The sequence below is a fragment of the Schistocerca nitens genome, chromosome 10 (assembly GCF_023898315.1).
Source record: "Schistocerca nitens isolate TAMUIC-IGC-003100 chromosome 10, iqSchNite1.1, whole genome shotgun sequence".
In the NCBI taxonomy this organism is placed as follows: Eukaryota; Metazoa; Arthropoda; class Insecta; order Orthoptera; family Acrididae; genus Schistocerca; species Schistocerca nitens.
The window spans coordinates 169118916-169146708 of record NC_064623.1 but is presented as its reverse complement, the minus strand read 5'-3'; positions in this window follow the sequence as shown (position 1 = coordinate 169146708).

Below are 27793 nucleotides of genomic sequence, written 5' to 3'. Positions count from 1 at the left end.
GAGCCAACGTCGTACTGCACAATAACTTCTTCATCATCCGCGTATTGCGTCCCACGGATTGCGTCCTTCATTGGGCCAAACATATGGAAATCCGACGGTGCGAGATCGGGGCTGTAGGGTGCATGAGGAAGAACAGTCCACTGAAGTTTTGTGAGCTCCTCTCGGGTGCGAAGACTTGTGTGAGGTCTTGCGTTGTCATGAAGAAGGAGAAGTTCGTTCAGATTTTTGTGCCTACGAACACGCTGAAGTCGTTTCTTCAATTTCTGAAGAGTAGCACAATACACTTCAGAGTTGATCCTTTGACCATGGGGAAGGACATCGAACAGAATAACCCCTTCAGCGTCCCAGAAGACTGTAACAGTGACTTTACCGGCTGAGGGTATGGCTTTAAACTTTTTCTTGGTAGGGGAGTGGGTGTGGCGCCACTCCATTGATTGCCGTTTTGTTTCAGGTTTGAAGTGATGAACCCATGTTTCATCGCCTGTAACAATCTTTGACAAGAAATTGTCACCCTCGGCCACATGACGAGCAAGCAATTCCGCACAGATGGTTCTCCTTTGCTCTTTATGGTGTTCGGTTAGACAACGAGGGACCCAGCGGGAACAAACCTTTGAATATCCCAACTGGTGAACAATTGTGACAGCACTACCAACAGAGATGTCAAGTTGAGCACTGAGTTGTTTGATGGTGATCCGTCGATCATCTCGAACGAATGTGTTCGCACGCTCCGCCATTGCAGGAGTCACAGCTGTGCACGGCCGGCCCGCACGCGGGAGATCAGACAGTCTTGCTTGACCTTGCGGCGATGATGACACACGCTTTGCCCAACGACTCACCGTGCTTTTGTCCACTGCCAGATCACCGTAGACATTCTGCAAGCGCCTATGAATATCTGAGATGCCCTGGTTTTCCGCCAAAAGAAAACTCGATCACTGCCCGTTGTTTGCAACGCACATCCGTTACAGACGCCATTTTAACAGCTCCGTACAGCGCTGCCACCTGTCGGAAGTCAATGAAACTATACGAGACGAAGCGGGAATGTTTGAAAATATTCCACAAGAAATTTCCGGTTTTTTCAACCAAAATTGGCCGAGAAAAAAAATGTGTTGCATTACTTATTGAACTCCCCTCGTATTTTCTCCGAAAGTTAGCGGAGACATTTATTGGGCACTGGTATTTCTAAATATGGCAACTGTGAGCTAAAATTTTGTGTCTATCCACGCTCTTGTCTAGAGGAGAGACCCTTAGTTCAGTTTTTAATGGCCAGTTAAGGGATACTGTCACGGTTAACGCGAAATGCACGAGGAAATCTGCTTGATTCGCGGAACGCACGTGACCCTGTATGCTTCGCAGTAGCCGGGAAACGGCCTCGCGATGCCAAGCAGATCTGGTACATGTGGCGGGACTGGTGAATCTTTTCCGAGCCGTTTTGGCGCGTGGTGGAGTAGCGGAGCTCACCGTGGCTGCTACTCGCGAGTCAGCCTGTTTATTTCGTTCTCACTTTTTGTTTGACTTATTGTGTACTCTGTAGTTCGGAAGTAGGTATCTGAAGTGTGCATGTGCGATTTCTAGAGTTCTGTGCCACAATCTGAGAAAACGGAATCTTTACAGGATCGCTTTGTAGTCCACCTGGTTGTCTAACTGTTAACAACCCATTTTCTAATGAATAGGCGGACGTATCAAGTTCAAATTTATGTCACACGTTAAGGGCTATAGTCCCTTGGTAGGGTAAAATGTATAAGCTTCTAAGTCAATTCAATCATGAGATACGGCAATTTATATCACATACACTGAAGAGCCAAAAACACTGGTACACCTGCCTAACATCGTATAGGTTTAACTCACCACTGGCTTTCATACTTTCATTGAGTGGCAGCCTACAGAGGGTTACTTTGAGAGGTGGCATGAGCCGCCTCTCATATTTCTATCTTACTCTGAGTAATTTGATTTTCCTCTCTAATTGCATGCAGTGAAAAGTTGGTATTCCTTCACATGCGGACTTGCCACGCTGCGTCTCTCGTCACCCGGGTGGTCCGGTGACAGGCGGGTTCTACTGATCTTGAAAGGGTTAAGCCGATGGGTGTGAGGGAGTCGAGCGGATGCTTTCCAGACGCCGACATTGTCATAAGAGCAGGGTCGACACGCCCACAGGGGTCTAACGGAGCGGCTGGGCTATAGATTCCGTTACTTCACAGAAACTTTCTGGTGGGCTACCAGCGAGGCGTGGGAATGACTTGAATGACTTGTGTTCCCAGGCAGTCTTGGCGGGCAAATTCCCGCGTTTTCTGCAAAATCGTAACTGTGATTGGCTTGCTCAGGGGATAGCTCCGTGACGTAGCAAAATCGGCGCAGAAATTGGCGCCAACTATCTCCATTGGTGGAATAGTAGTGCGTCGGCAATAGAGTGGAATTTTCCGCCGGTTTTCGAGTTGCTGATTGGAATGTTTAACTACAGCCACTGTTGTGGGGGCGGGAATGTTCTGTGTTCGGCTTGTGCGGGTGCTCTTGAGAGAGTCGGCTCTCGCCTTTCAGTTGGAGTAGGTTACAAGGCTGAGCTCTCGCTGCTGTGGACAGCCTGCCTTCCATTGGCTATCTAATATCCTTTAATTTAATTTGACGAAGTTGCTGAAGTTTCGACTTCAACGTAACTTTCCGAGTACAGTTGGCAATTGAGCGTTCTGCAAACAAGCGGCCTATGTTGTCCGTCTTGAGCAGTTTTGGCTAAAGTTGACTGTACCGCAGTTACTGTGTGACTTATCTTGTTAAAATCACTCACTGTACCGTCAGTATTTGTGTAGCGAGCCTTCTTCGTCTCCCTCAGCGGCGTATTTGTGTTGCTAGGAAGTCTTTAGTCTGTAACAACCAGACCAGGAGGATTTGTTTCGGGCTATACTCGCGACACTATCATCACTACGACGGGACGTCGTAGCAACCAGCCATTGCCTCCGGTATGCCAGATCGTGTCCTCGCAGTTAAGAAGACAGCTTGGTAATGTACGTCCGCAGCACCGGCAAATCAGCGAATTTTGCTAGGTGATAATCAGAGCTCAGCAGAGCGCGCCTGTTCGTCTTTTCTAATTTTGTTCTGCCTTGGGTATTCATTGTCTGAGTTATCACTACTGTAGCAGCAATTAATGTTGGGTTGGCTGGGTGTTTCTCTTAAGATTTGAGTTGCAAGGAATTGGCTCCACATACCACTTGGTCATAAATGTCACAATCTAGCTTATGGACAACTTCACCTTCACAGCATTTATTGGAGTATCCAATTTGATGTATTGTAAATGTTTCATGTGTTTTGTTTATTATTTTGAGTTTAGTCATAATAAATCAAATTGTTATTTTGGATAGAACTTTCATTCTGTTAATCGGTAGAGCAACCCTTTCATTTCTCACTATGTTAATTAAACTTTCCTTCATCCAATTAATTTCTATCCAATTTAAGTATTGCAGGTGCCAAACTCTTTTCTACTCCACTTGCAGGGTCGATTACAATCAGTTCGCGTTTCTTCTTAATCCATGTGCAACAGCAAAAGTCGTAGTTAGAAAAGGGGGGGGGGTCTTAGAGCATCATTTCCATATGAAGATTGGAGAAGAATTTAGTGTTAAATACACTGCTAGCCCCGGCACCTCGCAACTTACTTTCATTACCAGAAGCTTCTTTTGATTATTATTATTTCTTTTGTTCCAGGCTGCTATGATGGCATATCCTGTCCTCATTCGCGTTTATTTTTCTTTGGCGACGTAACCTTCTGTGAATAGTTTTGCCCGTTATTTGAAATAGATTTAGGCCCATCTAATTTTTAGAAGCAATTCCTTCACTGATTGAATTTATTAAGGTCGCAACGGATAACGGAATGGTATTCTATGGGGCAGTCAGAGAAAGCTACGTACCGCTAGCTAAACTTGAGCCAAGCACTTTGGATTTTAGGAGCGTAGTCATCAATACTACAAATGTGACACTGTTTTCGGATGTATTGAAAATAAATTAACGATCACAAATGATAAAATATTTACTTTTGACTAATATTTCGCAAGTTAACGTCAACCTTTTTGTATTTAATAGATGGACAAAACATTCCTGGAACATTTATATACGATCCTATGGCTTTCTCATACGAGAATAACGAGCCACGTTGGCGTTAATCTGTAGAGTCCTGTGGGGTCGGAAATTCTGGGGAGCACGTGGTCACTGCTCAAGTCTGTTACACAGACATTCACATGCACTAATTCACACGGCAAACAAAATGTAGACAGCATTTATTAGTTCAAATGGCTCTGAGCACTATGGAACTTAACATCTGAGGTCATCAGTCCCCTAGAACTTAGAACTACTTAAACCTAACTAACCTAAGGACATCACACACATCGATGCCCGAGGCAGGATTCGAACCTGCGACCGTAGCAGTCGCGCGGTTCCGGACTTAAGCGCCTAGAACCGCTCGGCCACCGCGGCCGGCCATTTATTAGTGGGAAGAACTGTATGCACCTCGTGGCTGGCATCGAGCAGGATTTTGGTGACTGCATATATTTGCGTCAAGCGCTTGGAATCAAATCGATTCATCTTGCCGAATATGCAATCGGCACAGTTTTATTGATAATTCAAAATGTCCCGCACAAATAAAATAAAATGGCAGACAGTAACTTTTAAGGCTTGGGCTGCGCTTTGAATCAATTGACCGCGTGGTCGCGGCTGACGGAAATCACGCTATTATGATACTGAATAACTCAATCAAAAATTGTAACCAAACCCTAACTGGTAATTCACGTGGTCTTGCGGTAGCGTTCTCGCTTCCCGCGCACGGGGTCCGGGGTTCGATTCCCGGCGTGGTCAGGGATTTTCTCTGCCTCGAGATGACTGGGTGTTGTGAGTCTTTCATCATCATTTCATCCTCATTCACTCGCAAGTCGCCGTAGTGGCGTTAAAGAACTTGTGGAGCGGCGGCCGAACCGCCCCGCGAGGGGTCTCCCGGCCACCAATGCCATACGTTATATATATAGCTAGGAAAAGAAATTGTTTGGATTAACAAATTATTATTAAGAGTTTCAAATAGATTTTGTCCCTTCTTCGACACAGACCTTCTGAGGGAACGTCCGGTCGCTTACCTGTCTTCAGAACAAGTCCACCTGCAACCGTCGCGCGGAGCTCTCTCCGAACCGCCCGAGGTGGTGGGGGAGGCCCATGACCAACCTCTGCTAGGATACCGTTTCGCTGTACTCATCTTTGTCCAAGCTCTCTTGTTCCTGCTCTCTGCCTTCCTCCGACACCGTTTAGGTTGGTGGAAGATTAAGAAAGCCAACACTCCTCTGGCTCGTCTGCTACTGCATTCGAATCACTCACACTTGACCACTCACTTTCACTAACAAGGGGAGGCCGCCAATTGTGAAATTCAGATTCGATTCATAGTGCGCATAATAAAAGCTCATGGCCAGAGGTGTAATGTGGCAAAGCACCAAGATGCACTTCTCAGCCGTTGTCGAGAAAATGGACAGTTAAACAAACCGTTGCTGTGAAATACTCTCTACGATCATTGATTTTCTACAGCGTCGTGGTGCAGCGGTACGCGCTCGGGTTCGTAATCCGAAGGTCGCCGGATCGAATCTCGCGCCACGCAACATTTTTTTTTAGTATTAGTTTATTATAATTTTTATATATATATATATATATATATATATATATATATATATATATAAACTATTAATGAATTGTTTATGCATGTTGGTGAAGGCGAATCGCTCTCCAATTGTACCGCCTCCATTTTTCCGTTTGTTAAACAGGGTGTACCAAAGCTCTCACGTCCGCACTGATTTTCGACGATGTTATAAGTTGCGCTAGGGACCGCATCTACCTTCTTTCGAAGTTAGCAGGCAACTACGCTGTTATGCGGCGGCTCGTTTCGGCCCATTCAACATCTGTCCTTCAAGTGTAACGAGCGAGTAACGGAGTTTATATTTCATACCTGCCACAGCAAATTTGTGTTCGTGGGGTCTCTATTCTAATTCGAACGTTTGACTTACGCTATACGTATTCGTTTCGGAATATCGTTTCTACGTCTTCCGTTAACTATACGTGGTTAACATTATGAAGACAATTAATAACATTTGTGAAATACAGCTTTGTTTGCGGAAAACATAATGATGTTCGAAGTCGCCAGTTTTTCCACGACAAACGACTTTCAACAACTTATTATATGCATAATTATTGCAACTGATTGCCGGGAATTGCATATATATATATATATATATATATATATATATATATATATATATATATATATATATTTGAATTACAAAAAAAATACTTAAGAAAAAAGTTGCATGGCGCGAGATTCGATCCGGCGATCTTCGGATTACGAACCCGAGCGCTTACCGCTGCGCCACGACACTGTAAGAAACTGTTAATCGTAGAGAGTATTTCAGAGCAACGGTTTATTTTAACTGTCGATTTTCTCGACAACGGCTGAGAAGTGCATCTTGGTGCTTTGCCACATCACACCTCTGGCCATGAGCTTTTTTTATGCGCAGTATGAATTGAATCTGAATTTCACAATTGGCGGCCTCCCCTTGTAAGGGTGAAAAATGGTAATCGGTACACAGGACGTGCACATAAGAATGAAAAAGAAATGTGTAGACCCGGTTTGCTTGTACAGGCATGCGGTTGTTGGGGCTGAGATAAATTAGTTGCATCACTTATTTTTTAATCATGTAACGACACCTATTGTGATGTTACATAGGGACCCCGCGAGCACGCATAAGTGCCGCAACACGACGTGGCATGTACTACACTAATGTCTTAAGTAGTGCTGGAGGGAACTGACACCACCAAGGCTGACCATAGATCCGTAAGAGTAAGAGGGGGCGAAGATCTCTTCCGAACAGAAGGCATGCCAGATATGTTCAATAATGTTCAGGTCTGGGCAGTTCGGTGGCCAGCGGAAGTGTTTAAACTCGGAAGAGTATTCCTGGAGCCACTCTCTAGCAATTCTGGACTTGTGGGGTGTCGCATTGTCCAGTTGGAATTGCCCAAGTCCTTCGGAATGCACAATGGACATGAATGAATGCAGGTGATAAAACAGGATGCTTACGTAGGTGTCACCTGTAAGAGTCGTATCTAGACGTATCAAGGGTCCCATATCACTCCAGTTGCACGCGCCGCACACCATTAAAGAGCCTCCGCCAGCTTGAACAGTCTCCTGCTGACATGCAGGGTCCATGGATTCATGACGTTTTCTCCTTACCCGTCACACGCCCATCAGCTCGATGCAATTTGAAATGAGACTCGTCCGATCAGCAACATGTTTCCAGTCATCAACAGTCCGATGTCGGTGTCGACGGGCCCAGGCGAGGCGTAAAGATTTGTTTCGTGCAGTCATCAAGGGTACACGAATAGGTCCCCGGCTTCGAAAGCCTATATCTATGATGTTTCTTTGAACGGTTCGCACACTGACACTTGTTGATGGCCAAGCATTGATATGGGTAGCAATTTGAGGAAGGGTTGCATATCTGTCACGCTGAACGATTCTCTTCAGGTGTCGTTGGTCCCGTTCTTGCAGGATCTTTTTCCGGCCGCAGCGATGTCGGAGATTTGATCTTTTACCGGATTCCTGCTATTCACGGTACACTCGTGAAATGGTCGCACGGAAATATCGCTACCTCGGAGATACTGTACCCCATCGCTCGTCGCCGACTATAACACAACGTTCTTTCTTTCTTTTGCTTGTGCCTTTTTCCCGCAATGACGCAGGGTCGGCATGGTTAATCGGATTTGGCAAGGTTAATTTAAGGGGCGGCCGGATGCCCTTCCTGCCGCCACCCCATACCCCCTGGACGGAATTAGTGTATCGTAACTGTCTGTTTCTAGTAGAGATGGGCAAAACTGTTCTTTTCAGAGATCGGATCCGAACTGTTCACTCCCTGAAATGAACTAGGTCTTTTTCATGACTCACCACTCATTCACAATAGAAAATAAATGGAAGGCACATTGCCCTTTAAACTTGGTTTATTCCAGTACTATACCTGTATTTTGATCTTATTTGATCCTATTTTGAAGTAACACAGATAATGAGTAACAATTTTGTATTGTTTATTGAAATTTCCACGATATGACAAAGTTTTTGATTATCGATTTATTTTGCACTATCGTGGTTTTTTGGGTGATCGGAAAATGTTGTAACTTGAGATTTACATTAACAATGTATTTGGCTATAATGTATTAAAATTTCATTAACCTCGTACAAATACATCCCAAGCCATATATTTTTAAAGTGAACATTTCCTTCCGAAGACGCCCAAAATCGCAAAATCCGTACAATTAGAGAAAATATATAAATTTGACTGTAAGACCAAAGTGCTGCATATAGCCTTATGAAGAATAAAACAAGGAAAATATTGGTGTATCACATTTTGCGATACGTTTATTGGTTCGCTCGTAATTAAAGTGTAAATTCGAGTGTCCATAATAAAAAATCCTATAGTAAGAGGAGTCGTCAGGAACCTCATCTGATCAGTTTAAACAAATAAAAATAAAATAAAAACAAATGATGTATACATAACATAATTATGTAATATACATATCGGTATTAGTACGAAGAACAATATCCAGAATAGACGAACTCCGATGCAGGGGCGCTGAGTCAAGCTGGTCGAGCCGCGAGCTGTATTGCTGCGTGAGCTAAGACCGCAGAGACCAGAGTGACACCTGAGTTGCTTTGCTCAACGCTCTGGCTAGAGTCGAGAAAGGTGGGGTGAGCGTTCAGCGGGCGAGTTCCGAGGGTGGGGGGAGCGGTGAGCGGCCACCACTCACCCGCTCCGAGGCAAATCGTCCGTTCTCTTGCGAGCAGATTGTTGCAAGTAGTTCTTATGTTCTCCGCTAGGAGGCTCTCTGTCCTGTTGCTCGCATCAACCGCCCAGAGGGCAGGACGTGCGACTGAAACGATCGCCGACGGAGTGCGATGCTAAGTTAAGGTGCGCCAGACACTGCACGCGGCAGAGGAAGCACAGAGACGGCACGGCATATGTGAAACACAAAATCCAATGGGGCACTGCACAATGCAGGCAGCCAGGGCAGAAGCAGGGCAGAGGCCGGCGCCGGCTGTGTTGTGTGGCGTGCAGTGTGCTCTGGCCAGCAGAGGCCCCGCCGATATGGTCCGTCTCTCTCTCTCTCTCTCTCTGCTGTGTGAAACGTTTGGAGCTACCGTTCTTTTTTTCTGAATCACTGATTGTTCACTCCTTTGAAAGATTCAACTCTATAAAACAGTTCAGGAGCGGATCCCCCATCTCTAGTTTCTAGTGTAATCCATCGAATAGTGCGAATGTGTTCAAATGTCTGCGAGCCGTCTAACTGAGGCAGGACGTGGGGACTAGCCCGGTATTCACATAGTGGGATGTGGAAAACCGCCTAAAAACCACATCCAGGCTGGCCAGTACACCAGCCTCCGTCGTTAAGCCACCGGGCAGATTCGAACCGGGGCCGGCGCGCCTACCCGAGTCCAGGAAGCAGCGCATTACCGCTCTCGGCTAACCTGGCGCGTCAACTGTAACACAACGTTCAAACTGACTTAAATCTTGATAACCTGTCGTTTTAGCAGCAGTAACCGATCTGACAACCGCGGCAGACACTTGTTGTCTTACAGAGGCGTTGCCGACCGCAGCGCCGTATTCTGGCTGTTTACATATCTCTGTATTTGAATACGCACGGCTATATCAGTTTCTTTGGTGCTTCAGTTTATTTTGATACTGGAAAACTCACTCGTCAAAATCTTTACGGTTCTTCCCGTTGACCCACAATCATGTTATCTGGGAATAACGAAGTTTTTACTGAACAAAGAAAGGAAAAAAATCCGAATATTGTTAATTTGTAATTGTATCACATGAAAAGAATATTTTTAACATTTTTTTTATCCATTGTCTGTTTGTCCGTCTGTTAAAACTTTTTTTCCTCTGGAACAGGTGAGTGTATCAAATTCAGATTTATGTCACATACTAAACTCTATGATACCTTGGCGATGTAAAATATTTAAGCTTCTAATTAAATCAAAAGATTCGACCATTTATGCCACTTATTTCGAAACTCGCAAAGACACTCATCAAAACATACATGGTACTACCACGTTGACCTGGAACCATCAAATTCTGCAAGAAGCAAGGTTTCGCTTGTGCAGGTAACGGAAAAAATCCGAAAATTGTTCCTTCGTAATTATCCAACACGAAAAAATATTTTTGTCACTTTTTATGCGTTTGTCTGTCCGTCTGATAAGACCTCTTTTTTCTCTGGAACAGGTTGGGGTATCAAATTCAAATTTTTGTCGCTTACTAAAGTCTATGGTCTCTTTGTGGTGTAAAAAGGTTAAGCTCCCGCGTCAGTGCAGTCAAAAGATTAGGCCAAGTATGTCACATATTTTGTTACTGTCAAGCTCGCTCATCAAAACAGACAGAGTAATTCACGTTGACGTAGAATCCTGAAATTTCCCAACAATCAAGGCCTCATAGTACAAGTGAATTAAGAAAATTCTTTAACTGTAAATATATTACATAAAAAATGCATTGTTGCTATTAGAACGTACATCGCATTCATCATCCGTCAAAAACATAATTGACGAACATAAAATGCAAAGATAAAATGTAAATTGTACTCATGTTTTAGTGAATAAATAAAAAAGTTAAAAACCATTGAGATTCTTTATTCCCAGAGTCTGCATGGAACCCACAGTGCGTGAGTCTTGCTCGCACTTGGCCAATTTTTGAAGGTGGAAACGATTTCTCGTAGAGACACTATTAAATTTACATTCAGTCGTGCATTTCCTAATCCTAGTGCGCTTCGAATCAAAAAGGGCTCAAATGGCTCTGAGCACTATGGGACTTAACATCTGAGGTCATCAGTCTCGTAGAACTTAGAACTACTTAAACCTAACTAACCTAAGGACATCACACACATCCATGCCCGAGGCAGGATTCGAACCTGCGACCGTAGCAGTCGCGCGGTTCCGGACTGAGCGCCTAGGACCGCTAGACCACCGTGGCCGGCGCGCTTCGAATCCTAAAGTTCGTTACTGAAGCAGCTAGAATCTCCTAAGAACATATAATTGTAATTCGTCTGTCGCAGTATCGCGCTTTCGTTTACTTTGAAGATATTGAGCTGTGTAATCGAATTGTAGTGACCCACTAAACTAACTATCCTTTAAAAATCAAACTACTATGAATAAAACAGCTTCAGACTCGTGTTTGTTTTACAAATGAGTTAATGTGTTAGATATTCGACTTCAATCGTGTCAGAGAGAAAAAGTTTAGGAGAGGTCTGAAATTACACTCCTGGAAATGGAAAAAAGAACACATTGACACCGGTGTGTCAGACCCACCGTAATTGCTCCGGACACGGCGAGAGGGCTGTACAAGCAATGATCACACGCACGGCACAGCGGACACACCAGGAACCGCGGTGTTGGCCGTCGAATGGCGCTAGCTGCGCAGCATTTGTGCACCGCCGCCGTCAGTGTCAGCCAGTTTGCCGTGGCATACGGAGCTCCATCGCAGTCTTTAACACTGGTAGCATGCCGCGACAGCGTGGACGTGAACCGTATGTGCTGTTGACGGACTTTCAGCGAGGGCGTATAGTGGGCATGCGGGAGGCCGGGTGGACGTACCGCCGAATTGCTCAACACGTGGGGCGTGAGGTCTCCACAGTACATCGATGTTGTCGCCAGTGGTCGGCGGAAGGTGCACGTGCCCGTCGACCTGGGACCGGACCGCAGCGACGCACGGATGCACGCCAAGACCGTAGGATCCTACGCAGTGCCGTAGGGGACCGCACCGCCACTTCCCAGCAAATTAGGGACACTGTTGCTCCTGGGGTATCGGCGAGGACCATTCGCAACCGTCTCCATGAAGCTGGGCTACGGTCCCGCACACCGTTAGGCCGTCTTCCGCTCACGCCCCAACATCGTGCAGCCCGCCTCCAGTGGTGTCGCGACAGGCGTGAATGGAGGGACGAATGGAGACGTGTCGTCTTCAGCGATGAGAGTCGCTTCTGCCTTGGTGCCAATGATGGTCGTATGCGTGTTTGGCGCCGTGCAGCTGAGCGCCACAATCAGGACTGCATACGACCGAGGCACACAGGGCCAACACCCGGCATCATGGTGTGGGGAGCGATCTCCTACACTGGCCGTACACCACTGGTGATCGTCGAGGGGACACTGAATAGTGCACGGTACATCCAAACCGTCATCGAACCCATCGTTCTACCATTCCTAGACCGGCAAGGGAACTTGCTGTTCCAACAGGACAATGCACGCCCGCATGTATCCCGTGCCACCCAACATGCTCTAGAAGGTGTAAGTCAACTACCCTGGCCAGCAAGATCTCCGGATCTGTCCCCCATTGAGCATGTTTGGGACTGGATGAAGCGTCGTCTGACGCGGTCTGCACGTCCAGCACGAACGCTGGTCCAACTGAGGCGCCAGGTGGAAATGGCATGGCAAGCCGTTCCACAGGACTACATCCAGCATCTCTACGATCGTCTCCATGGGAGAATAGCAGCCTGCATTGCTGCGAAAGGTGGATATACACTGTACTAGTGCCGACATTGTGCATGCTCTGTTGCCTGTGTCTATGTGCCTGTGGTTCTGTCAGTGTGATCATGTGATGTATCTGACCCCAGGAATGTGTCAATAAAGTTTCCCCTTCCTGGGACAATGAATTCACGGTGTTCTTATTTCAATTTCCAGGAGTGTATGTTCAAAGATCGTAAAAGTCGACTAGGGCACTCATTATGAAAGAGTGGAGGCTCCATTTTAAGCAAACGTTAGTTTTTCACGCATCTAAATGTTTGTCATCTCCTGTCTCTTGAACTATGTGGCGCAAAATGAACAATTTTGCAGTTATATTCGATTATATACGTAGATATCGACTGCAAACTGTAGTACAGCTGGTAGTGAAGAAATAATAGATTACAATGTCGTGCCAGATGCTGAACTTTGGCTGCAGGAACAGTGAAAATGTAGTAGGCGATAAACGTTTTTCGCCCGCATCTCGTGGTCGTGCGGTAGCGTTCTCGCTTCCCACGCTCGGGGTCCCGGGTTCGATTCCCGGCGGGGTCAGGGATTTTCTCTGCCTCGTGATGGCTGGGTGTTGTGTGATGTCCTTAGGTTAGTTAGGTTCAAGTAGTTCTAAGTTCTAGGGGACTTATGACCACAGCAGTTGAGTCCCATAGTGCTCAGAGCCATTTGAACCATTTTTGATAAACGTTTTTCCTTTCATCATTTTGAGGACGGTGTCAGCGAGAATGCGTTTCCTAAACTTTCAAAACTACGTGTAAAGTTTGATGAAAGGCGCTAAGCCATCTCGTTCTCAGATATTGGATCAATGAAGTCCGCGCGTTTGAGAGCCGTGTGATAAACGCTCAGTTCCTGACCGTAATATTTGCGTTATCGTGTTAAACTTTTATCGTAAGATTTTAGGTCCTCCTGAGCAGATTGTGGCAACGGCCTTGCCGCAGTGGATACACGGTTTCGCGTCAGATCACCGAAGTTAAGCGCTGTCGGGCGTGGTCGGCACTTGGATTGGTGATCATCCGGGCTACGATGCGCTGTTGCCATTTTTCAGGGTGCACTCAGCCTCGTGATGCCAATTGAGGATCTACTCGACCGCATAGCAGCGGCTCCGGCCAAAGAAAACCATCATAACGACCGGGAGAGCGGTGTGCTGACCCCACGCCTCTCCTATCCGCATCCTCAGCTGAGGACGACACGGCGGTCGGATGGTCCCGATGGGCCACTTGTGGCCTGCAGACGGAGTGAGCAGATTGTGACAGCATTTTAAATTTTGGAATTCGGCCAATAATTACGCGAAATATTGAATGTCATATTTGTGTTGCCTCTCATATACGTTAGATAGGCAACTTAAAACTGGTATCAGGTTCGGGGGTAGCGATTTAATAGTAGGGATTGTGGATGTTTACTGATGAAAATTCACTCAGAGGGAATTGTTAGCAATATGAAAATATCTCACGCCGTTGTGGGTTTTCGTACTGTAAAGCCGTGTTTTCGTAGGAGCAGGGATTTTGCGCCGTGCAAACACGACATAGCGATTTGGATCGGCAAGGTTGCAAAATTTAAATATATTGACACCGTAAGCGCATTAACCATTCAGCCCGCAAGGGGAGTCTGGGAAGACCATCACTCCTAGCTGTAGGACCGTATCTACATCTACATCTACGTCTCCATGGCTAATCTAAAAATCACACTTAAATGTATATTAGAACTTTCAGAGATTTTCGTAAGCGTTTCAAGATTCAGCCGCGATATCCAATTCCTGCTCGTGGAATAATATTGAACTGGGTAAGAAACTTCCGTGCAACTGCCAGCGCCAGCGCATCGGAAAACGGTCTGACCTCCCGAAAACAGGCCTCGCTCGTCTGATTTAACCGTGCCAGACTTTTACCTGTGGGGTTATTTGGAGGCGAGGGTGTACTCCGATAGGCCGACAAGCTTGCAACTGTTAAAAGATCGAATTCACGACGAAATTTGCATAAGTCCTCTAGCAGTAACGAAAGATGCGTTGAAAAACTGGGTGAAACACTTTGAGTGTCGTGTGTCCACGAATGGTCGTCATTCGACCGTTGCCGTATTTCATAAGTAAACTTGAATAAATGTTGTATCTTGTGTAAACTGTTCAACTATGTTTCGCGATTACTTACTTTATTCAAATTTGAATCCGTCAAGACATTGTTAAGCACCCTGTAGGGGAAGAGGCGCTGTCCTAAGTAAAGCTCTGAGGGCAAAGGGAAGGTCCCGGTTCCAAGTCCCGGTCTGGTACACAGTTTGCATCTGCCAGGGAGTCCCAGAGTTTTCATTTCTTATCTCGGAACTGTGCATTGCTCGGTGTACAGACTGGATGACACCAGAGAGAGGCTACAACCGTGTCTCACTCCCTTCTCAACCACTGCTTCTCTTTCATGTTCTTCGGCTCTTATAACTGCGGTCTGGTTTCTGAACGAGTTTTAGATAACCCTTCGCTCCCCGTATTGTGTCGCTGGTATCCCAAGACTTATGGCGCTCACTAAGAAAATACGCGCCAATTGTCCGTCGGAGAATTGCAGCCAGGAAGATTCATATTGCCTCCATTATTCGTAATCCTCGAAAGTCTATGTCTGTTTTTGTTCACAAACATCTGCATATGAAGCACTTAGATTTTGCATACGGTGGGCACATTGATCAAGTTGATTTCTTAAGTATTAGTGAATTAAAGGGTCCAGCTATTAGTGATGCTTTTATTGCGATTATAAGTCAATTATATGTTCTAAAGCTGTTATTAAATTTTGTAACTTTAATGTTAAGTATTCGGTTGAAGTTTAGAAAACAGCTTCTAGTGAAGTTGATAAAGACGCACGTGAAGCTGCTATTGCTTCTATTTCAGCTAAGTCATATGATCAACGCTTGAAGTTATGTGAGAAAGCTGTTACATATCTTAGTTCTGCTAATGTTCTTGCATCTACTACTAATGATTTAGTATTTTTTGGCAATCCAGTACGTAAGCCAGAAGTTTGTATTTCAGTCAGTTTATTAAATGTCTTCATCAGTTTCCATGATTCCATTGTCGATATTTCGTCCCAAAACTTCTGGAACTGGCTTCATCACCGATTTTATTTGCAAAATGATCCCCGTTTGGGAAGGATTCTGAGGTCCCCTTTACACGAAATCAAACACAGATTGGGGACAGCGCAAGTGAATTCTCTCTGGTGTAAACGGCAGGCGCGTGTGAATAAACGGCATTCGGGCGTGTTCGGCTGGCGTTCGCTTGTCTTAGCTCATATCCTGCTTGTTGTCTTCTTTTAGAGAACGATGAAAGGAAGTTCGCGTCATCTCTGCTTCGGTTCCAGCACTACGGAAAGCTTGATATTGCTGATAGGAGAATATTCTAGGGCGTCCTGAAAATTAATGCCTCCGAATTTTTTTATGTCAAACCTCTTACAGATGTTAGATAAAACACGCATTAATAATATTCTACGTCTTTTCTTCTTCATGTCTGCATATTAATTTCTCACTGTGGTCACCCTGGCGACGAACACATTTCTCATAACGAGAGACCACTTTCTTGATGCCATAATTATAAAATGTTTGACTTTGTTGACGGAGCCGCAACCTCACCTTGTGCTTGCACAACTTCCTCTGTGTCAAAGTGAAGACCTCAAAGCTGTTCTTTAAACTCTGGAAATACACTCCTGGAAATGGAAAAAAGAACACATTGACACCGGTGTGTCAGACCCACCATACTTGCTCCGGACACTGTGAGAGGGCTGTACAAGCAATGATCACACGCACGGCAAAGCGGACACACCAGGAACCGCAGTGTTGGCCGTCGAATGGCGCTAGCTGCTCAGCATTTGTGCACCGCCGCCGTCAGTGTCAGCCAGTTTGCCGTGGCATACGGAGCTCCATCGCATTCTTTAACACTGGTAGCATGCCGCGACAGCGTGGACGTGAACCGTATGTGCAGTTGACGGACTTTGAGCGAGGGTGTATAGTGGGCATGCGGGAGGCCGGGTGGACGTACCGCCGAATTGCTCAACACGTGGGGCGTGAGGTCTCCACAGTACATCGATGTTGTCGCCAGTGGTCGGCGGAAGGTGCACGTGCCCGTCGACCTGGGACCGGACCGCAGCGACGCACGGATGCACGCCAAGACCGTAGGATCCTACGCAGTGCCGTAGGGGACCGCACCGCCACTTCCCAGCAAATTAGGGACACTGTTGCTCCTGGGGTATCGGCGAGGACCATTCGCAACCGTCTCCATGAAGCTGGGCTACGGTCCCGCACACCGTTAGGCCGTCTTCCGCTCACGCCCCAACATCGTGCAGCCCGCCTCCAGTGGTGTCGCGACAGGCGTGAATGGAGGGACGAATGGAGACGTGTCGTCTTCAGCGATGAGAGTCGCTTCTGCCTTGGTGCCAATCATGGTCGTATGCGTGTTTGGCGCCGTGCAGGTGAGCGCCACAATCAGGACTGCATACGACCGAGGCACACAGGGCCAACACCCGGCATCATGGTGTGGGGAGCGATCTCCTACACTGGCCGTACACCACTGGTGATCGTCGAGGGGACACTGAATAGTGCACGGTACATCCAAACCGTCATCGAACCCATCGTTCTACCATTCCTAGACCGGCAAGGGAACTTGCTGTTCCAACAGGACAATGCACGTCCGCATGTATCCCGTGCCACCCAACGTGCTCTAGAAGGTGTGAGTCAACTACCCTGGCCAGCAAGATCTCCGGATCTGTCCCCCATTGAGCATGTTTGGGACTGGATGAAGCGTCGTCTCACGCGGTCTGCACGTCCAGCACGAACGCTGGTCCAACTGAGGCGCCAGGTGGAAATGGCATGGCAAGCCGTTCCACAGGACTACATCCAGCATCTCTACGATCGTCTCCATGGGAGAATAGCAGCCTGCATTGCTGCGAAAGGTGGATATACACTGTACTAGTGCCGACATTGTGCATGCTCTGTTGCCTGTGTCTATGTGCCTATGGTTCTGTCAGTGTGATCATGTGATGTATCTGACCCCAGGAATGTGTCAATAAAGTTTCCCCTTCCTGGGACAATGAATTCACGGTGTTCTTATTTCAATTTCCAGGAGTGTAAATGAAAAGCGGATGAGACGAAGTCAGGACTGTATGGAGGACGTTGGATGACAGTGAACCGAAGCGTCTGGTTGTTGCAGATGTCGCAGCCCTCGTGTGTGATCTGGCGTTGACATGCTGCAGAGGAGGGAGCTCCGTGTGTCGGCCAACCCTCCGAATTCGAAACTCGATTACAGTACGTTTGTTTCTCATACGCCGACAGAGTTAGGCCACACACCGCGGTGGTAACACACTACAATTCCGAGCCCTCTAGCGGCAGAGGGCTGCAAATACGTAGACGTGTAGAGACGTGGAATGTTAATAACGCGTGCTGTAATTTAAAAACTATAAGAGTTTTTACATAAAAAATTATGAGGCATTACTTTTCAGCACTCCCTTTTAGATATGATAGGTTATCTCGGGATCGAAGATATCCGCTGCATAAATGCCGAAGGACAAGAAATATGATTGATAGAAAATTGTCGAAGCACTCAGAGGTCCAACTGGGGACGTGAGACGGTTAATTCATTATATATTTACGACAAGGATGAACGGAGTGAATAGATACGACCTTTGTATTTCTTTTTATTAAAAAAGGAAAAGCGGAATAAACGTTCTTGGAAGTAAACGAGTCGGAATATGTCCCTATTATGCTGATTAAAATTAACTATATTGACACGCTCTGCTAAACAATACTTTGGTACAGACATTCCCTGCTACCACAATTATTTCCAACACGACAAATATTAATTTTCCTACTTAATCCTATTAATAAATTTAGACATCGTTCATAAATTGTGGTTTGACAATAGACAATAGAAATATACACGTCTTACAAACTTTTCAGGGAAAAAGTCATGCCAGAGGAACAGATATTGACGTAGCTAGATGAACCACCAGACGAGGATATTTACATAGAGGGTCTGTCATCAGATACTGACGCACCCTCTGCTACAGCTGCTTCTCAATATACATATCGTGAAACCTTTCTTGGATGGAATAACAGAATGGTTGAAGCAACTCGCTGCTCCAGCAAAAACTGTCCGTCAGAATATTGTAACACAGCTTCCAGGTGTGAATGGTGTTGCAAAAAAATTCAAAAACAATTTTGGAATGCTGGAAATTATTTTTTCCAGATAGCGTAATTTGTCGCATTGTGGAATACACAAACGAAGAACTTGACAGAATGGAAGCGTATTATTCACGGAGTGCTCGAGACTGGCTACGGACAGATTTTGAAGAGTTATCTGCTTTCTTTGGTGTATTATAACTCGCAAGAGTGAAACAGGCACAGCATCACAGTACTGGTGAGCTATGGGCCACTGATGGGACTCCACCGGATTTCTTTATCGCATCGATGAGCAAACGAAGGTTCCACACACTTTGACGAAAGATCTAGGAGAGCCGAGAGAAAGGAAACAGATAATCTGGCACCTAGAGAAATATTTGACGAATTTGTGGATGTTTGCAAGAAGAGCTATAGTGCCGGAGCATTGCCAGCGATAGACGAGATGTTAGATCTATTCCGTGGACGTTGCAAATTCAGGCCTTCTACGGGGTGAGTCAGCTAACATTACCGCTGGATATATTTCGTAAACCACATCAAATACTGACGAATCGACTCCACAGACCGAACGTGAGGAGAGGGGCTAGTGTAATTGGTTAATACAAACCATAAAAAATGCACGGAAGTATGTTTTTTAACACAAACCTACGTTTTTTAAAATGGAATCCCGTTAGTTTTGTTAGCACATCTGAACATATAAACATATACGTAATCAGTGCCGTTTGTTGCATTGTAAAATGTTAATTACATCAGGAGATATTGTAACCTAAAGTTGACGCTTGAGTACCACTCCTCCGCTGTTCGATCGTGTGTATCGGAGAGCACCGAATTACGTAGGGATCCAAAGGGAACGGTGATGAACCTTAGGTACAGAAGAGACTGGAACAGCACATTACGTCCCCATGCTAACACTTTTTCACTGACGCACATGTACATTACCATTAGGGGTGAGGTAAACGTACACACGTGGTTTCCGTTTTCAATTACGGAGTGGAATAGAGTGTGTCCCACTGGAAACGCGTCGACGTATGTGGTATCAGCATGACGGTGCACGTGCACATTCCGCAATTAACACTAGGCTGACCCTTGACAGGATGTTCGACGGGCGTTTCATAGGACGTGGAGGACGCATAAATTGGCCACCCCGTTCTCCTGATCTTACACCTCTGGACTTCTTTCTGTGGGGTACGTTAAAGGAGAATGTGTACCGTGATGTGCCTACAACCCCAGAGGATATAAAACAACGTATTGTGGCAGCCTGCGGCGACATTACACCAGATGTACTGCGGCGTGTACGACATTCATTACGCCAGAGATTGCAACTGTGTGCAGCAAATGATTGTCACCACATTGAACATCTATTGGCCTGACGTGTCGGGACACACTCTATTCCACTCCGTAATTGAAAACGGAAACCACGTGTGTACGTTTACCTCACCCCTCATGGTAATGTACATGTGCGTCAGTGAAAAAGACCAATAAAAAAGTGTTAGCATGTGGACGTAATGTGCTGTTCCAGTCTCTTCTGTACCTAAGGTCCATCACCGTTCCCTTTGGATCCCTACGTAATTCGGTGCTCTCCGATACACACGATCGAACAGCGGAGGAGTGGTACTCAAGCGTCAACTTTAGGTTACAATATCTCCGGATGTAATTAACATTTTACAATGCAACAAACGGCACTGATTACGTATTTGTTTATATGTTCAGATGTGCTAACAAAACTAACGGGGTTCCATTTAAAAAAACGTAGGTTTGTGTTAAAAAACAAACTTCCGTGCATTTTTTTATGGTTTGTATTAACCAATTACACTAGCCCCTCTCCTCACGTTCGGTCTGTGGAATCGATTCGTCAGTATTTGATGTGGTTTACGAAATATATCCAGCGGTAACGTTAGGTGACTCACCCTGTATAGCAAAGAAGCCTGCAAAACATAGCATCAAGGTATATGCGCTCTGTGATGCCAGAACGTTTTATACGCTAAATATGGAAGTATATGCAGGCAAACAGCCTATTGTGCCATATCAGGTACCCAATCATGCAGAGAACGTCGTGTTACGATTGATTCGACCGATTGACAAAACGGGCAGAAACGTGACGATGGACAATTGTTTTACATCTGTACCATTGGATAACAAAATGTACGCCAATTATCGACTCACAGTAGTAGGTACTCTACGGAAGAATAAAAGAGAAACCCCACCGGAACTTCTGGACGTAAAGCGTAGGCAACTAAACAGCAGCATATTCGCATTTGATGCCAGTTATAAGAGTCGAGGGACATGAAAGGGAAGCAGTGGTTGGGAAGGGAGTAAGACAGGGTTGTAGCCTCTCCCCGATGTTATTCAATCTGTATATTGAGCAAGCAGTAAAGGAAACAAAAGAAAAATTCGAAGTAGGTATTAAAATCCATGGAGAAGAAATAAAAACTTTGAGGTTCGCCGATGACATTGTAATTCTGTCAGAGACAGCAAAGGACTTGGAAGAGCAGTTGAACGGAATGGATGGTGTCTTGAAGGGAGGATATAAGATGAACATCAACAAAAGCAAAACGAAGACAATGGAATGTAGTCGAATTAAGTCGGGTGATGTTGAGGGTATTAGACTAGGAAATGAGACACTTAAAGCAGTAAAGGAGTTTTGCTATTTGGGGAGCAAAATAACTGATGATGGTCGAAGTAGAGAGGATATAAAATGTAGACTGGCAATGGCAAGGAAAGCGTTTCTGAAGAAGAGAAATTTGTTAACATCGAGTATAGATTTGAGTGTCAGGAAGTCATTTTGAAAGTATTTGTATGGAGTGTAGCCATGTATGGAAGTGAAACATGGACGGTAAATAGTTTGGACAAGAAGAGAATAGAAGCTTTCGAACTGTGGTGCTACAGAAGAATGCTGAAGATTAGATGGGTAGATCACATAACTAATGAGGAGGTACTGAATAGGATTGGGGAGAAGAGGAGTTTGTGGCACAACTTGACCAGAAGAAGGGATCGGTTGGTAGGACATGTTCTGAGGCATCAAGGGATCACCAATTTAGTATTGGAGGGCAGCGTGGAGGGTAAAAATCGTAGAGGGAGACCAAGAGATGAATACAGTAAGCAGATTCAGAAGGATGTAGGTTGCAGTAGGTACTGGGAGATGAAGAAGCTTGCACAGGATAGAGTAGCATGGAGAGCTGCATCAAACCAGTCTCAGGACTGAAGACCACAACAACAAACAACATTCGCATTTGGAGAAAAACCAAGCAACAACTGCTTGATTTGCTCATACGTCCCAAAAAAGAAACAGAAAAAGAACGTTCTAATGTTATCCATCACACACAGCGACTATGCAGTAGACGCTGACAGTGCCGCAGCGAACAAACCTGAGGTCATTACATTTTACAATCTCACAAAAGGAGGTGTACATGTTGTCGACCGTTTGAAATCAGAATATTCAGTTTCAAGAATAATCAACCCCTGCCTCTTACACTGTTTTTCGGCTTGTTGAACATCGGAGCAATAAATGCTCAAACAGTATATAAAGTAAACACAAATGACTTAATTCCACGGAGAAGATACATCACAGAATTGAGAGTATGATGCTTACAAAAGCCCACATGATCAAACGCATGTCGATTCCAAGGGTATCACTTCGCTTGAAGGAGAAAATAAAACTTGTTGTACACATCTGCAAACTACCGATAGCTAAAAGAAGAAAATGAATCAAGAGGAAAACAAGATGTCACTACTGCCCCTAAAGGAAAAACAGATTCACACAGCATCGCTGCCATCGTTGTTCCAGCCCTGTCTGTAAAAAACATACAGCATCGAGTGTTCTTATTTGCCAGGAGTGTACGACACAAGAAGACATATCTGAATCTGACTAGTAAAAAAAAGAGTGTGGTTAACCTTAATTCATCGCTTGCTATAAATATTACGAACTGCTGTTCACACAGGTGTCGTAATTGTAATCAAAAAAGTTTGTGAAATCTTTGCATGTTTAAATATTTTTAAGCTTAGCAAATTATATGTTCCATACCATGTTTATACTAATTTATAATGCTTTGGTAACAATAAGGAAATGATTTACTGTATAGACGTGTCTTTGTCTGGCATAAGGAGATAAAGAAGGTGCAAGATCTCATTGTTAGGAAAAATCTAACACGGGAGTTATCGCTTGACAACAATATATGCGAGCGACCGCGGGTTAACAGGACCCAAGCAAACTCATTTTTATTAAATTCATTCTTAGTAACAATAAGCTTTAGCCGCTGCTACTGCGAATTGCTGTAAATCACTTGGAAAAAGGCAGTCATCTAAAGAGGTGAGTGCAAAACTTAGGACCAAAACAGAGACACTGTCACACCACAACATATTATGAACTCCAATCCAATAAATTGCGTTGCACAAGCCAGATTATGTATCATTTGTAAATTATTAATGAAATATGTAGTCAGATAGCTTACCCAAATGTTGTTGTGTTGTTGTGGTCTTCAGTCCTGAGACTGGTTTGATGCAGCTCTCCATGCTACTCTATCCTGTGCAATCTTCTTCATCTCCCAGTACCTACTGCAGCCTACATCCTTCTGAATCTGCTTAGTGTATTCATCTCTTGGTCTACCTCCACGATTTTTACCCTCCACGCTGCCCTCCAGTGCTAAATTTGTGATCCCTTGATGCCTCAAAACATGTCCTACCAACCGATCCCTTCTTCTAGTCAAGTTGTGCCACAAACTTCTCTTCTCCCCAATCCTATTCAATACCTCCTCATTACTTACGTGATCTACCCACCTTATCTTCAGCATTCTTCTGTAGCACCACATTTCGAAAGCTTCTATTCTCTTCTTGTCCAAACTAGTTATCGTCCATGTTTCACTTCCATATATGGCTACACTCCATAAATACTTTCAGAAACGACTTCCTGACACTTAAATCTATACCCGATGTTAACAAATTTCTCTTCTTCAGAAACGATTTCCTTGCCATTGCCAGTCTACATTTTATATCCTCTCTACTTCGACCATCATCGGTTATTTTACTCCCTAAATAGCAAAACTCATTTACTACTTTAAGTGTCTCATTTCCTAATCTAATTCCCTCAGCATCACCCGATTTAATTTGACTACATTCCATTATCCTCGTTTTGCTTTTGTTGATGTTCATCTTATATCCTTCTTTCAACACACTGTCCATTCCGTTCAACTGTTCTTCCAAGTCCTTTGCTGTCTCTGACAGAATTACAATGTCATCGGCAAACCTCAAAATTTTTACTTCTTCTCCATGAATTTTAATACCTACTCCGAATTTTTCTTTTGTTTCCTTTACTGCTTGCTCAATATACAGATTGAATAACATCGGGTTATAGGCTACAACCCTGTCTCACTCCTTTCCCAACCACTACTTCCCTTTCATGCCCCTCGACTATTATAACTGCCATCTGGTTTCTGTACAAATTGTAAATAGCCTTTCGCTCCCTGTATTTTACCCCTGCCACCTTCAGAATTTGAAAGAGAGTATTCCAGTTAACATTGTCAAAAGCTTTCTCTAAGTCCACAAATGCTAGAAACGTAGGTTTGCCTTTCCTTAATCTGTTTTCTAAGATACGTCGTAGGGTCAGTATTGCCTCACGTGTTCCAACATTTCTACGGAATCCAAACTGATCTTCCCCGAGGTCCGCTTCTACCAGTTTTTCCATTCGTCTGTAATGAATTCGCGTTAGTATTTTGCAGCTGTGACTTATTAAACTGATAGTTCGGTAATTTTCACATCTGTCAACACCTGCTTTCTTTGGTATTGGAATTATTATATTCTTCTTGAAGTCTGAGGGTATTCGCCTGTCTCATACATCTTGCTCACCAGATGGTAGAGTTTTGTCATGACTGGCTCTCCCAAGGCCATCAGTAGTTCTAATGGAATGTTGTCTACTCCCGGGGCCTTGTTTCGACTCAGGTCTTTCAGTGCTCTGTCAAACTCTTCACGCAGTATCTTATCTCCCATTTCGTCTTCGTCTACATCCTCCTCCATTTCCATAATATTGTCCTCAAGTACATCGCCCTTGTATAGACCCTCTATATACTCCTTCCACCTTTCTGCCTTCCCTTCTTTGCTTAGAACTGGATTGCCATCTGAGCTCTTGATATTCATACAAGTGGTTCTCTTCTCTCCAAAGGTCTCTTTAATTTTCCCGTAGGCAGTATCTACCTTACCCCTAGTGAAACAAGCCTCTATATCCTTACATTTGTCCTTTAGCCATCCCTGCTTAGCCATTTTGCACTTCCTGTCGATCTCATTTTTGAGACGTTTGTATTCCTTTTTGCCTGCTTCATTCACTGCATTTTTATATTTTCTCCTTTCATCAATTAAATTCAATATTTCTTCTGTTACCCAAGGATTTCTATTAGCCCTCGCCTTTTTATCTATTTGATCGTCTGCTGCCTTCACTACTTCATCCCTCAGAGCTACCCATTCTTCTTCTACTGTATTTCTTTCCCCCATTCCTGTCAATTGTTCCCTTATGCTCTTCCTGAAACTCTCTACAACCTCTGGTTCTTTCAGTTTATCCAGGTCCCATCTCCTTAAATTAGCACCTTTTTGTAGTTTCTTCAGTTTCAATCTGCAGTTCATAACCAATAGATTGTGGTCAGAATCCACATCTGCCCCTGGAAATGTCTTACAATTTAAAACCTGGTTCCTAAATCTCTGTCTTACCATTATATAATCTATCTGATAACTTTTAGTATCTCCAGGATTCTTCCAGGTATACAACCTTCTTTTATGATTCTTGAACCAAGTGTTAGCTATGATTAAGTTAAGCTCTGTGCAAAATTCTACAAGGCGGCTTCCTCTTCCATTTCTTCCCCCCAATCCATATTCACCTACTATGTTTCCTTCTCTCCCTTTTCCTACTGACGAATTCCAGTCACCCATGACTATTAAATTTTCGTCTCCCTTCACTACCTGAATAATTTCTTTTATCTCGTCATACATTTCTTCAATTTCTTCATCATCTGCAGAGCTAGTTGGCATATAAACTTGTACTACTGTAGTGGGCATGGGCTTTGTGTCTATCTTGGCCACAATAATGCGTTCACTATCCTGCTTGTAGTAGGTAACCCGCACTCCTATTTTTTTATTCATTATGAAACCTACTCCTGCACTACCCCTATTTGATTTTGTATTTATAATCCTGTATTCACCTGACCAAAAGTCTTGTTCCTCCTGCCACCGAACTTCACTAATTCCCACTATATCTAACTTTAACCTATACATTTCCCTTTTTAAATTTTCTAACCTACCCGCCCGATTAAGGGATCTGACATTCCACGCTCCGATCCGTAGAACGCCAGTTTTCTTTCTCCTGATAATGACGTCCCCTTGAGTAGTCCCCGCCCGGAGATCCGAATGGGGGACTATTTTACCTCCGGAATATTTTACCCAAGACGACACCATCATCATTTAATCATACAGTAAAGCTGCATGTCCTCGGGAAAAATTACGGCTGTAGTTTCCCCGTGCTTTCAGCCGTTCGCAGTACCAGCACAGCAAGGCCGTTTTGGTTAATGTTACAAGGCCAGATCAGTCAATCATCCAGACTGTTGCCCCTGCAACTACTGAAAAGGCTGCTGCCCCTCTTCAGGAACCACATGTTTGTCTGGCCTCTCAACAGATACCCCTCCGTTGTGGTTGCACCTACGGTACGGCCATCTGTATCGCTGAGGCACGCAAGCCTCCCCACCAACGGCAAGGTCCATGGTTCATGGGGGGACCCAAATGTTAGTTCTAAGTTTTTCATGTAACGATCTGTTGAGGGCTTAAATGACAGTGAAACTGACACTCATACAAGACGCACACATTGTTATGCAGGTTATATTCTGATTACTGGTAGCTCACGTTGCTTATCAAGTCCATTTTCATAGACGAACATAGGCTAATGTTGATGGTGTTAGGACAGCAACCAGCCACAAAAAAATGGTTCAAATGGCTCTGAGCACTATGGGACTCAACTGCTGTGGTTATCAGTCCCCTAGAACTTAGAACTACTTAAACCTAACTAACCTAAGGACATCACACACATCCATGCCCGAGGCAGGATTCGAATCTGCGACCGTAGCAGTCCCACGGTTCCGGACTGCGCGCCTAGAACCGCGAGACCACCGCGGCCGCAACCAGCCACAAATTTACTTTCAGTTCCTTTATTCAAAGGCTACCGTTGCCGGTTTCGAATCGTTGTGATTCATCCTCAGACGGTTTACATGCTTTCTTTATGACATGTGGTGTGTTTTTTACAGATTAATTATCGTGAAACGTCGGTTTCGAGTGTTTGTTTTCATAAAATTTGTCCAGCAGATGTAAATGCATTCCCACTGCATTCTTGTTGTTGCACACGTAAATTGTTCTCACTGAACACTTAAGATTTTTCACTGAGATGATTTCTACCACGCACATGTGGTGCGTGGTAGAAATCATCTCAGTGAAAAATCTTAATGAGGACAATTTACTTGTGCAACAACAAGAATGCAGTGGGAATGCATTTACATCTGCTGGACGAATTTTATGAAAACAAACACTCGAAACCGACGTTTCACGACGGTTAATCTGTAAAAAACACACCATATGTCATAAAGAAAGCATGTAAACCGTCTGAGGATGAATCACAACGATTCGAAACCGCTAACGGTAGCCTTTGAATAAAGGAACTGAAAGTAAATTTGTGGCTGGTTGCTGTCCTAACACCATCAACATTTGTCTTCAAACAACAGCCACGGTCTCCATCATGTCATCATATGACAAAATTGCAACGAACATAGGCTAGATTTGTTGTAGCTATGTTACATTGTCAAACAATTATTAACATGAAAAATTCCATATTATAAACACGATGTGATTATAATAACATAACAGTAAGTTGACAGTTGGTCTCTCGATGCCATATGGTCGTCAAATCCACTACAAATGTAATCAATAAAAATGACATTCTTGATCATAAGTAAGGCGTAAATCAATTCATTATTCGCAACTCCCAGAGGTGCTCTTGCAAAAGGTACTGTAAGCCTAAACAGGCAAGCTTGTTCTGCAGAAAAATCTGAATACAAGCAAATAAATATCACGTTCAGTTACTGGAATTGACCTATAGTGAAA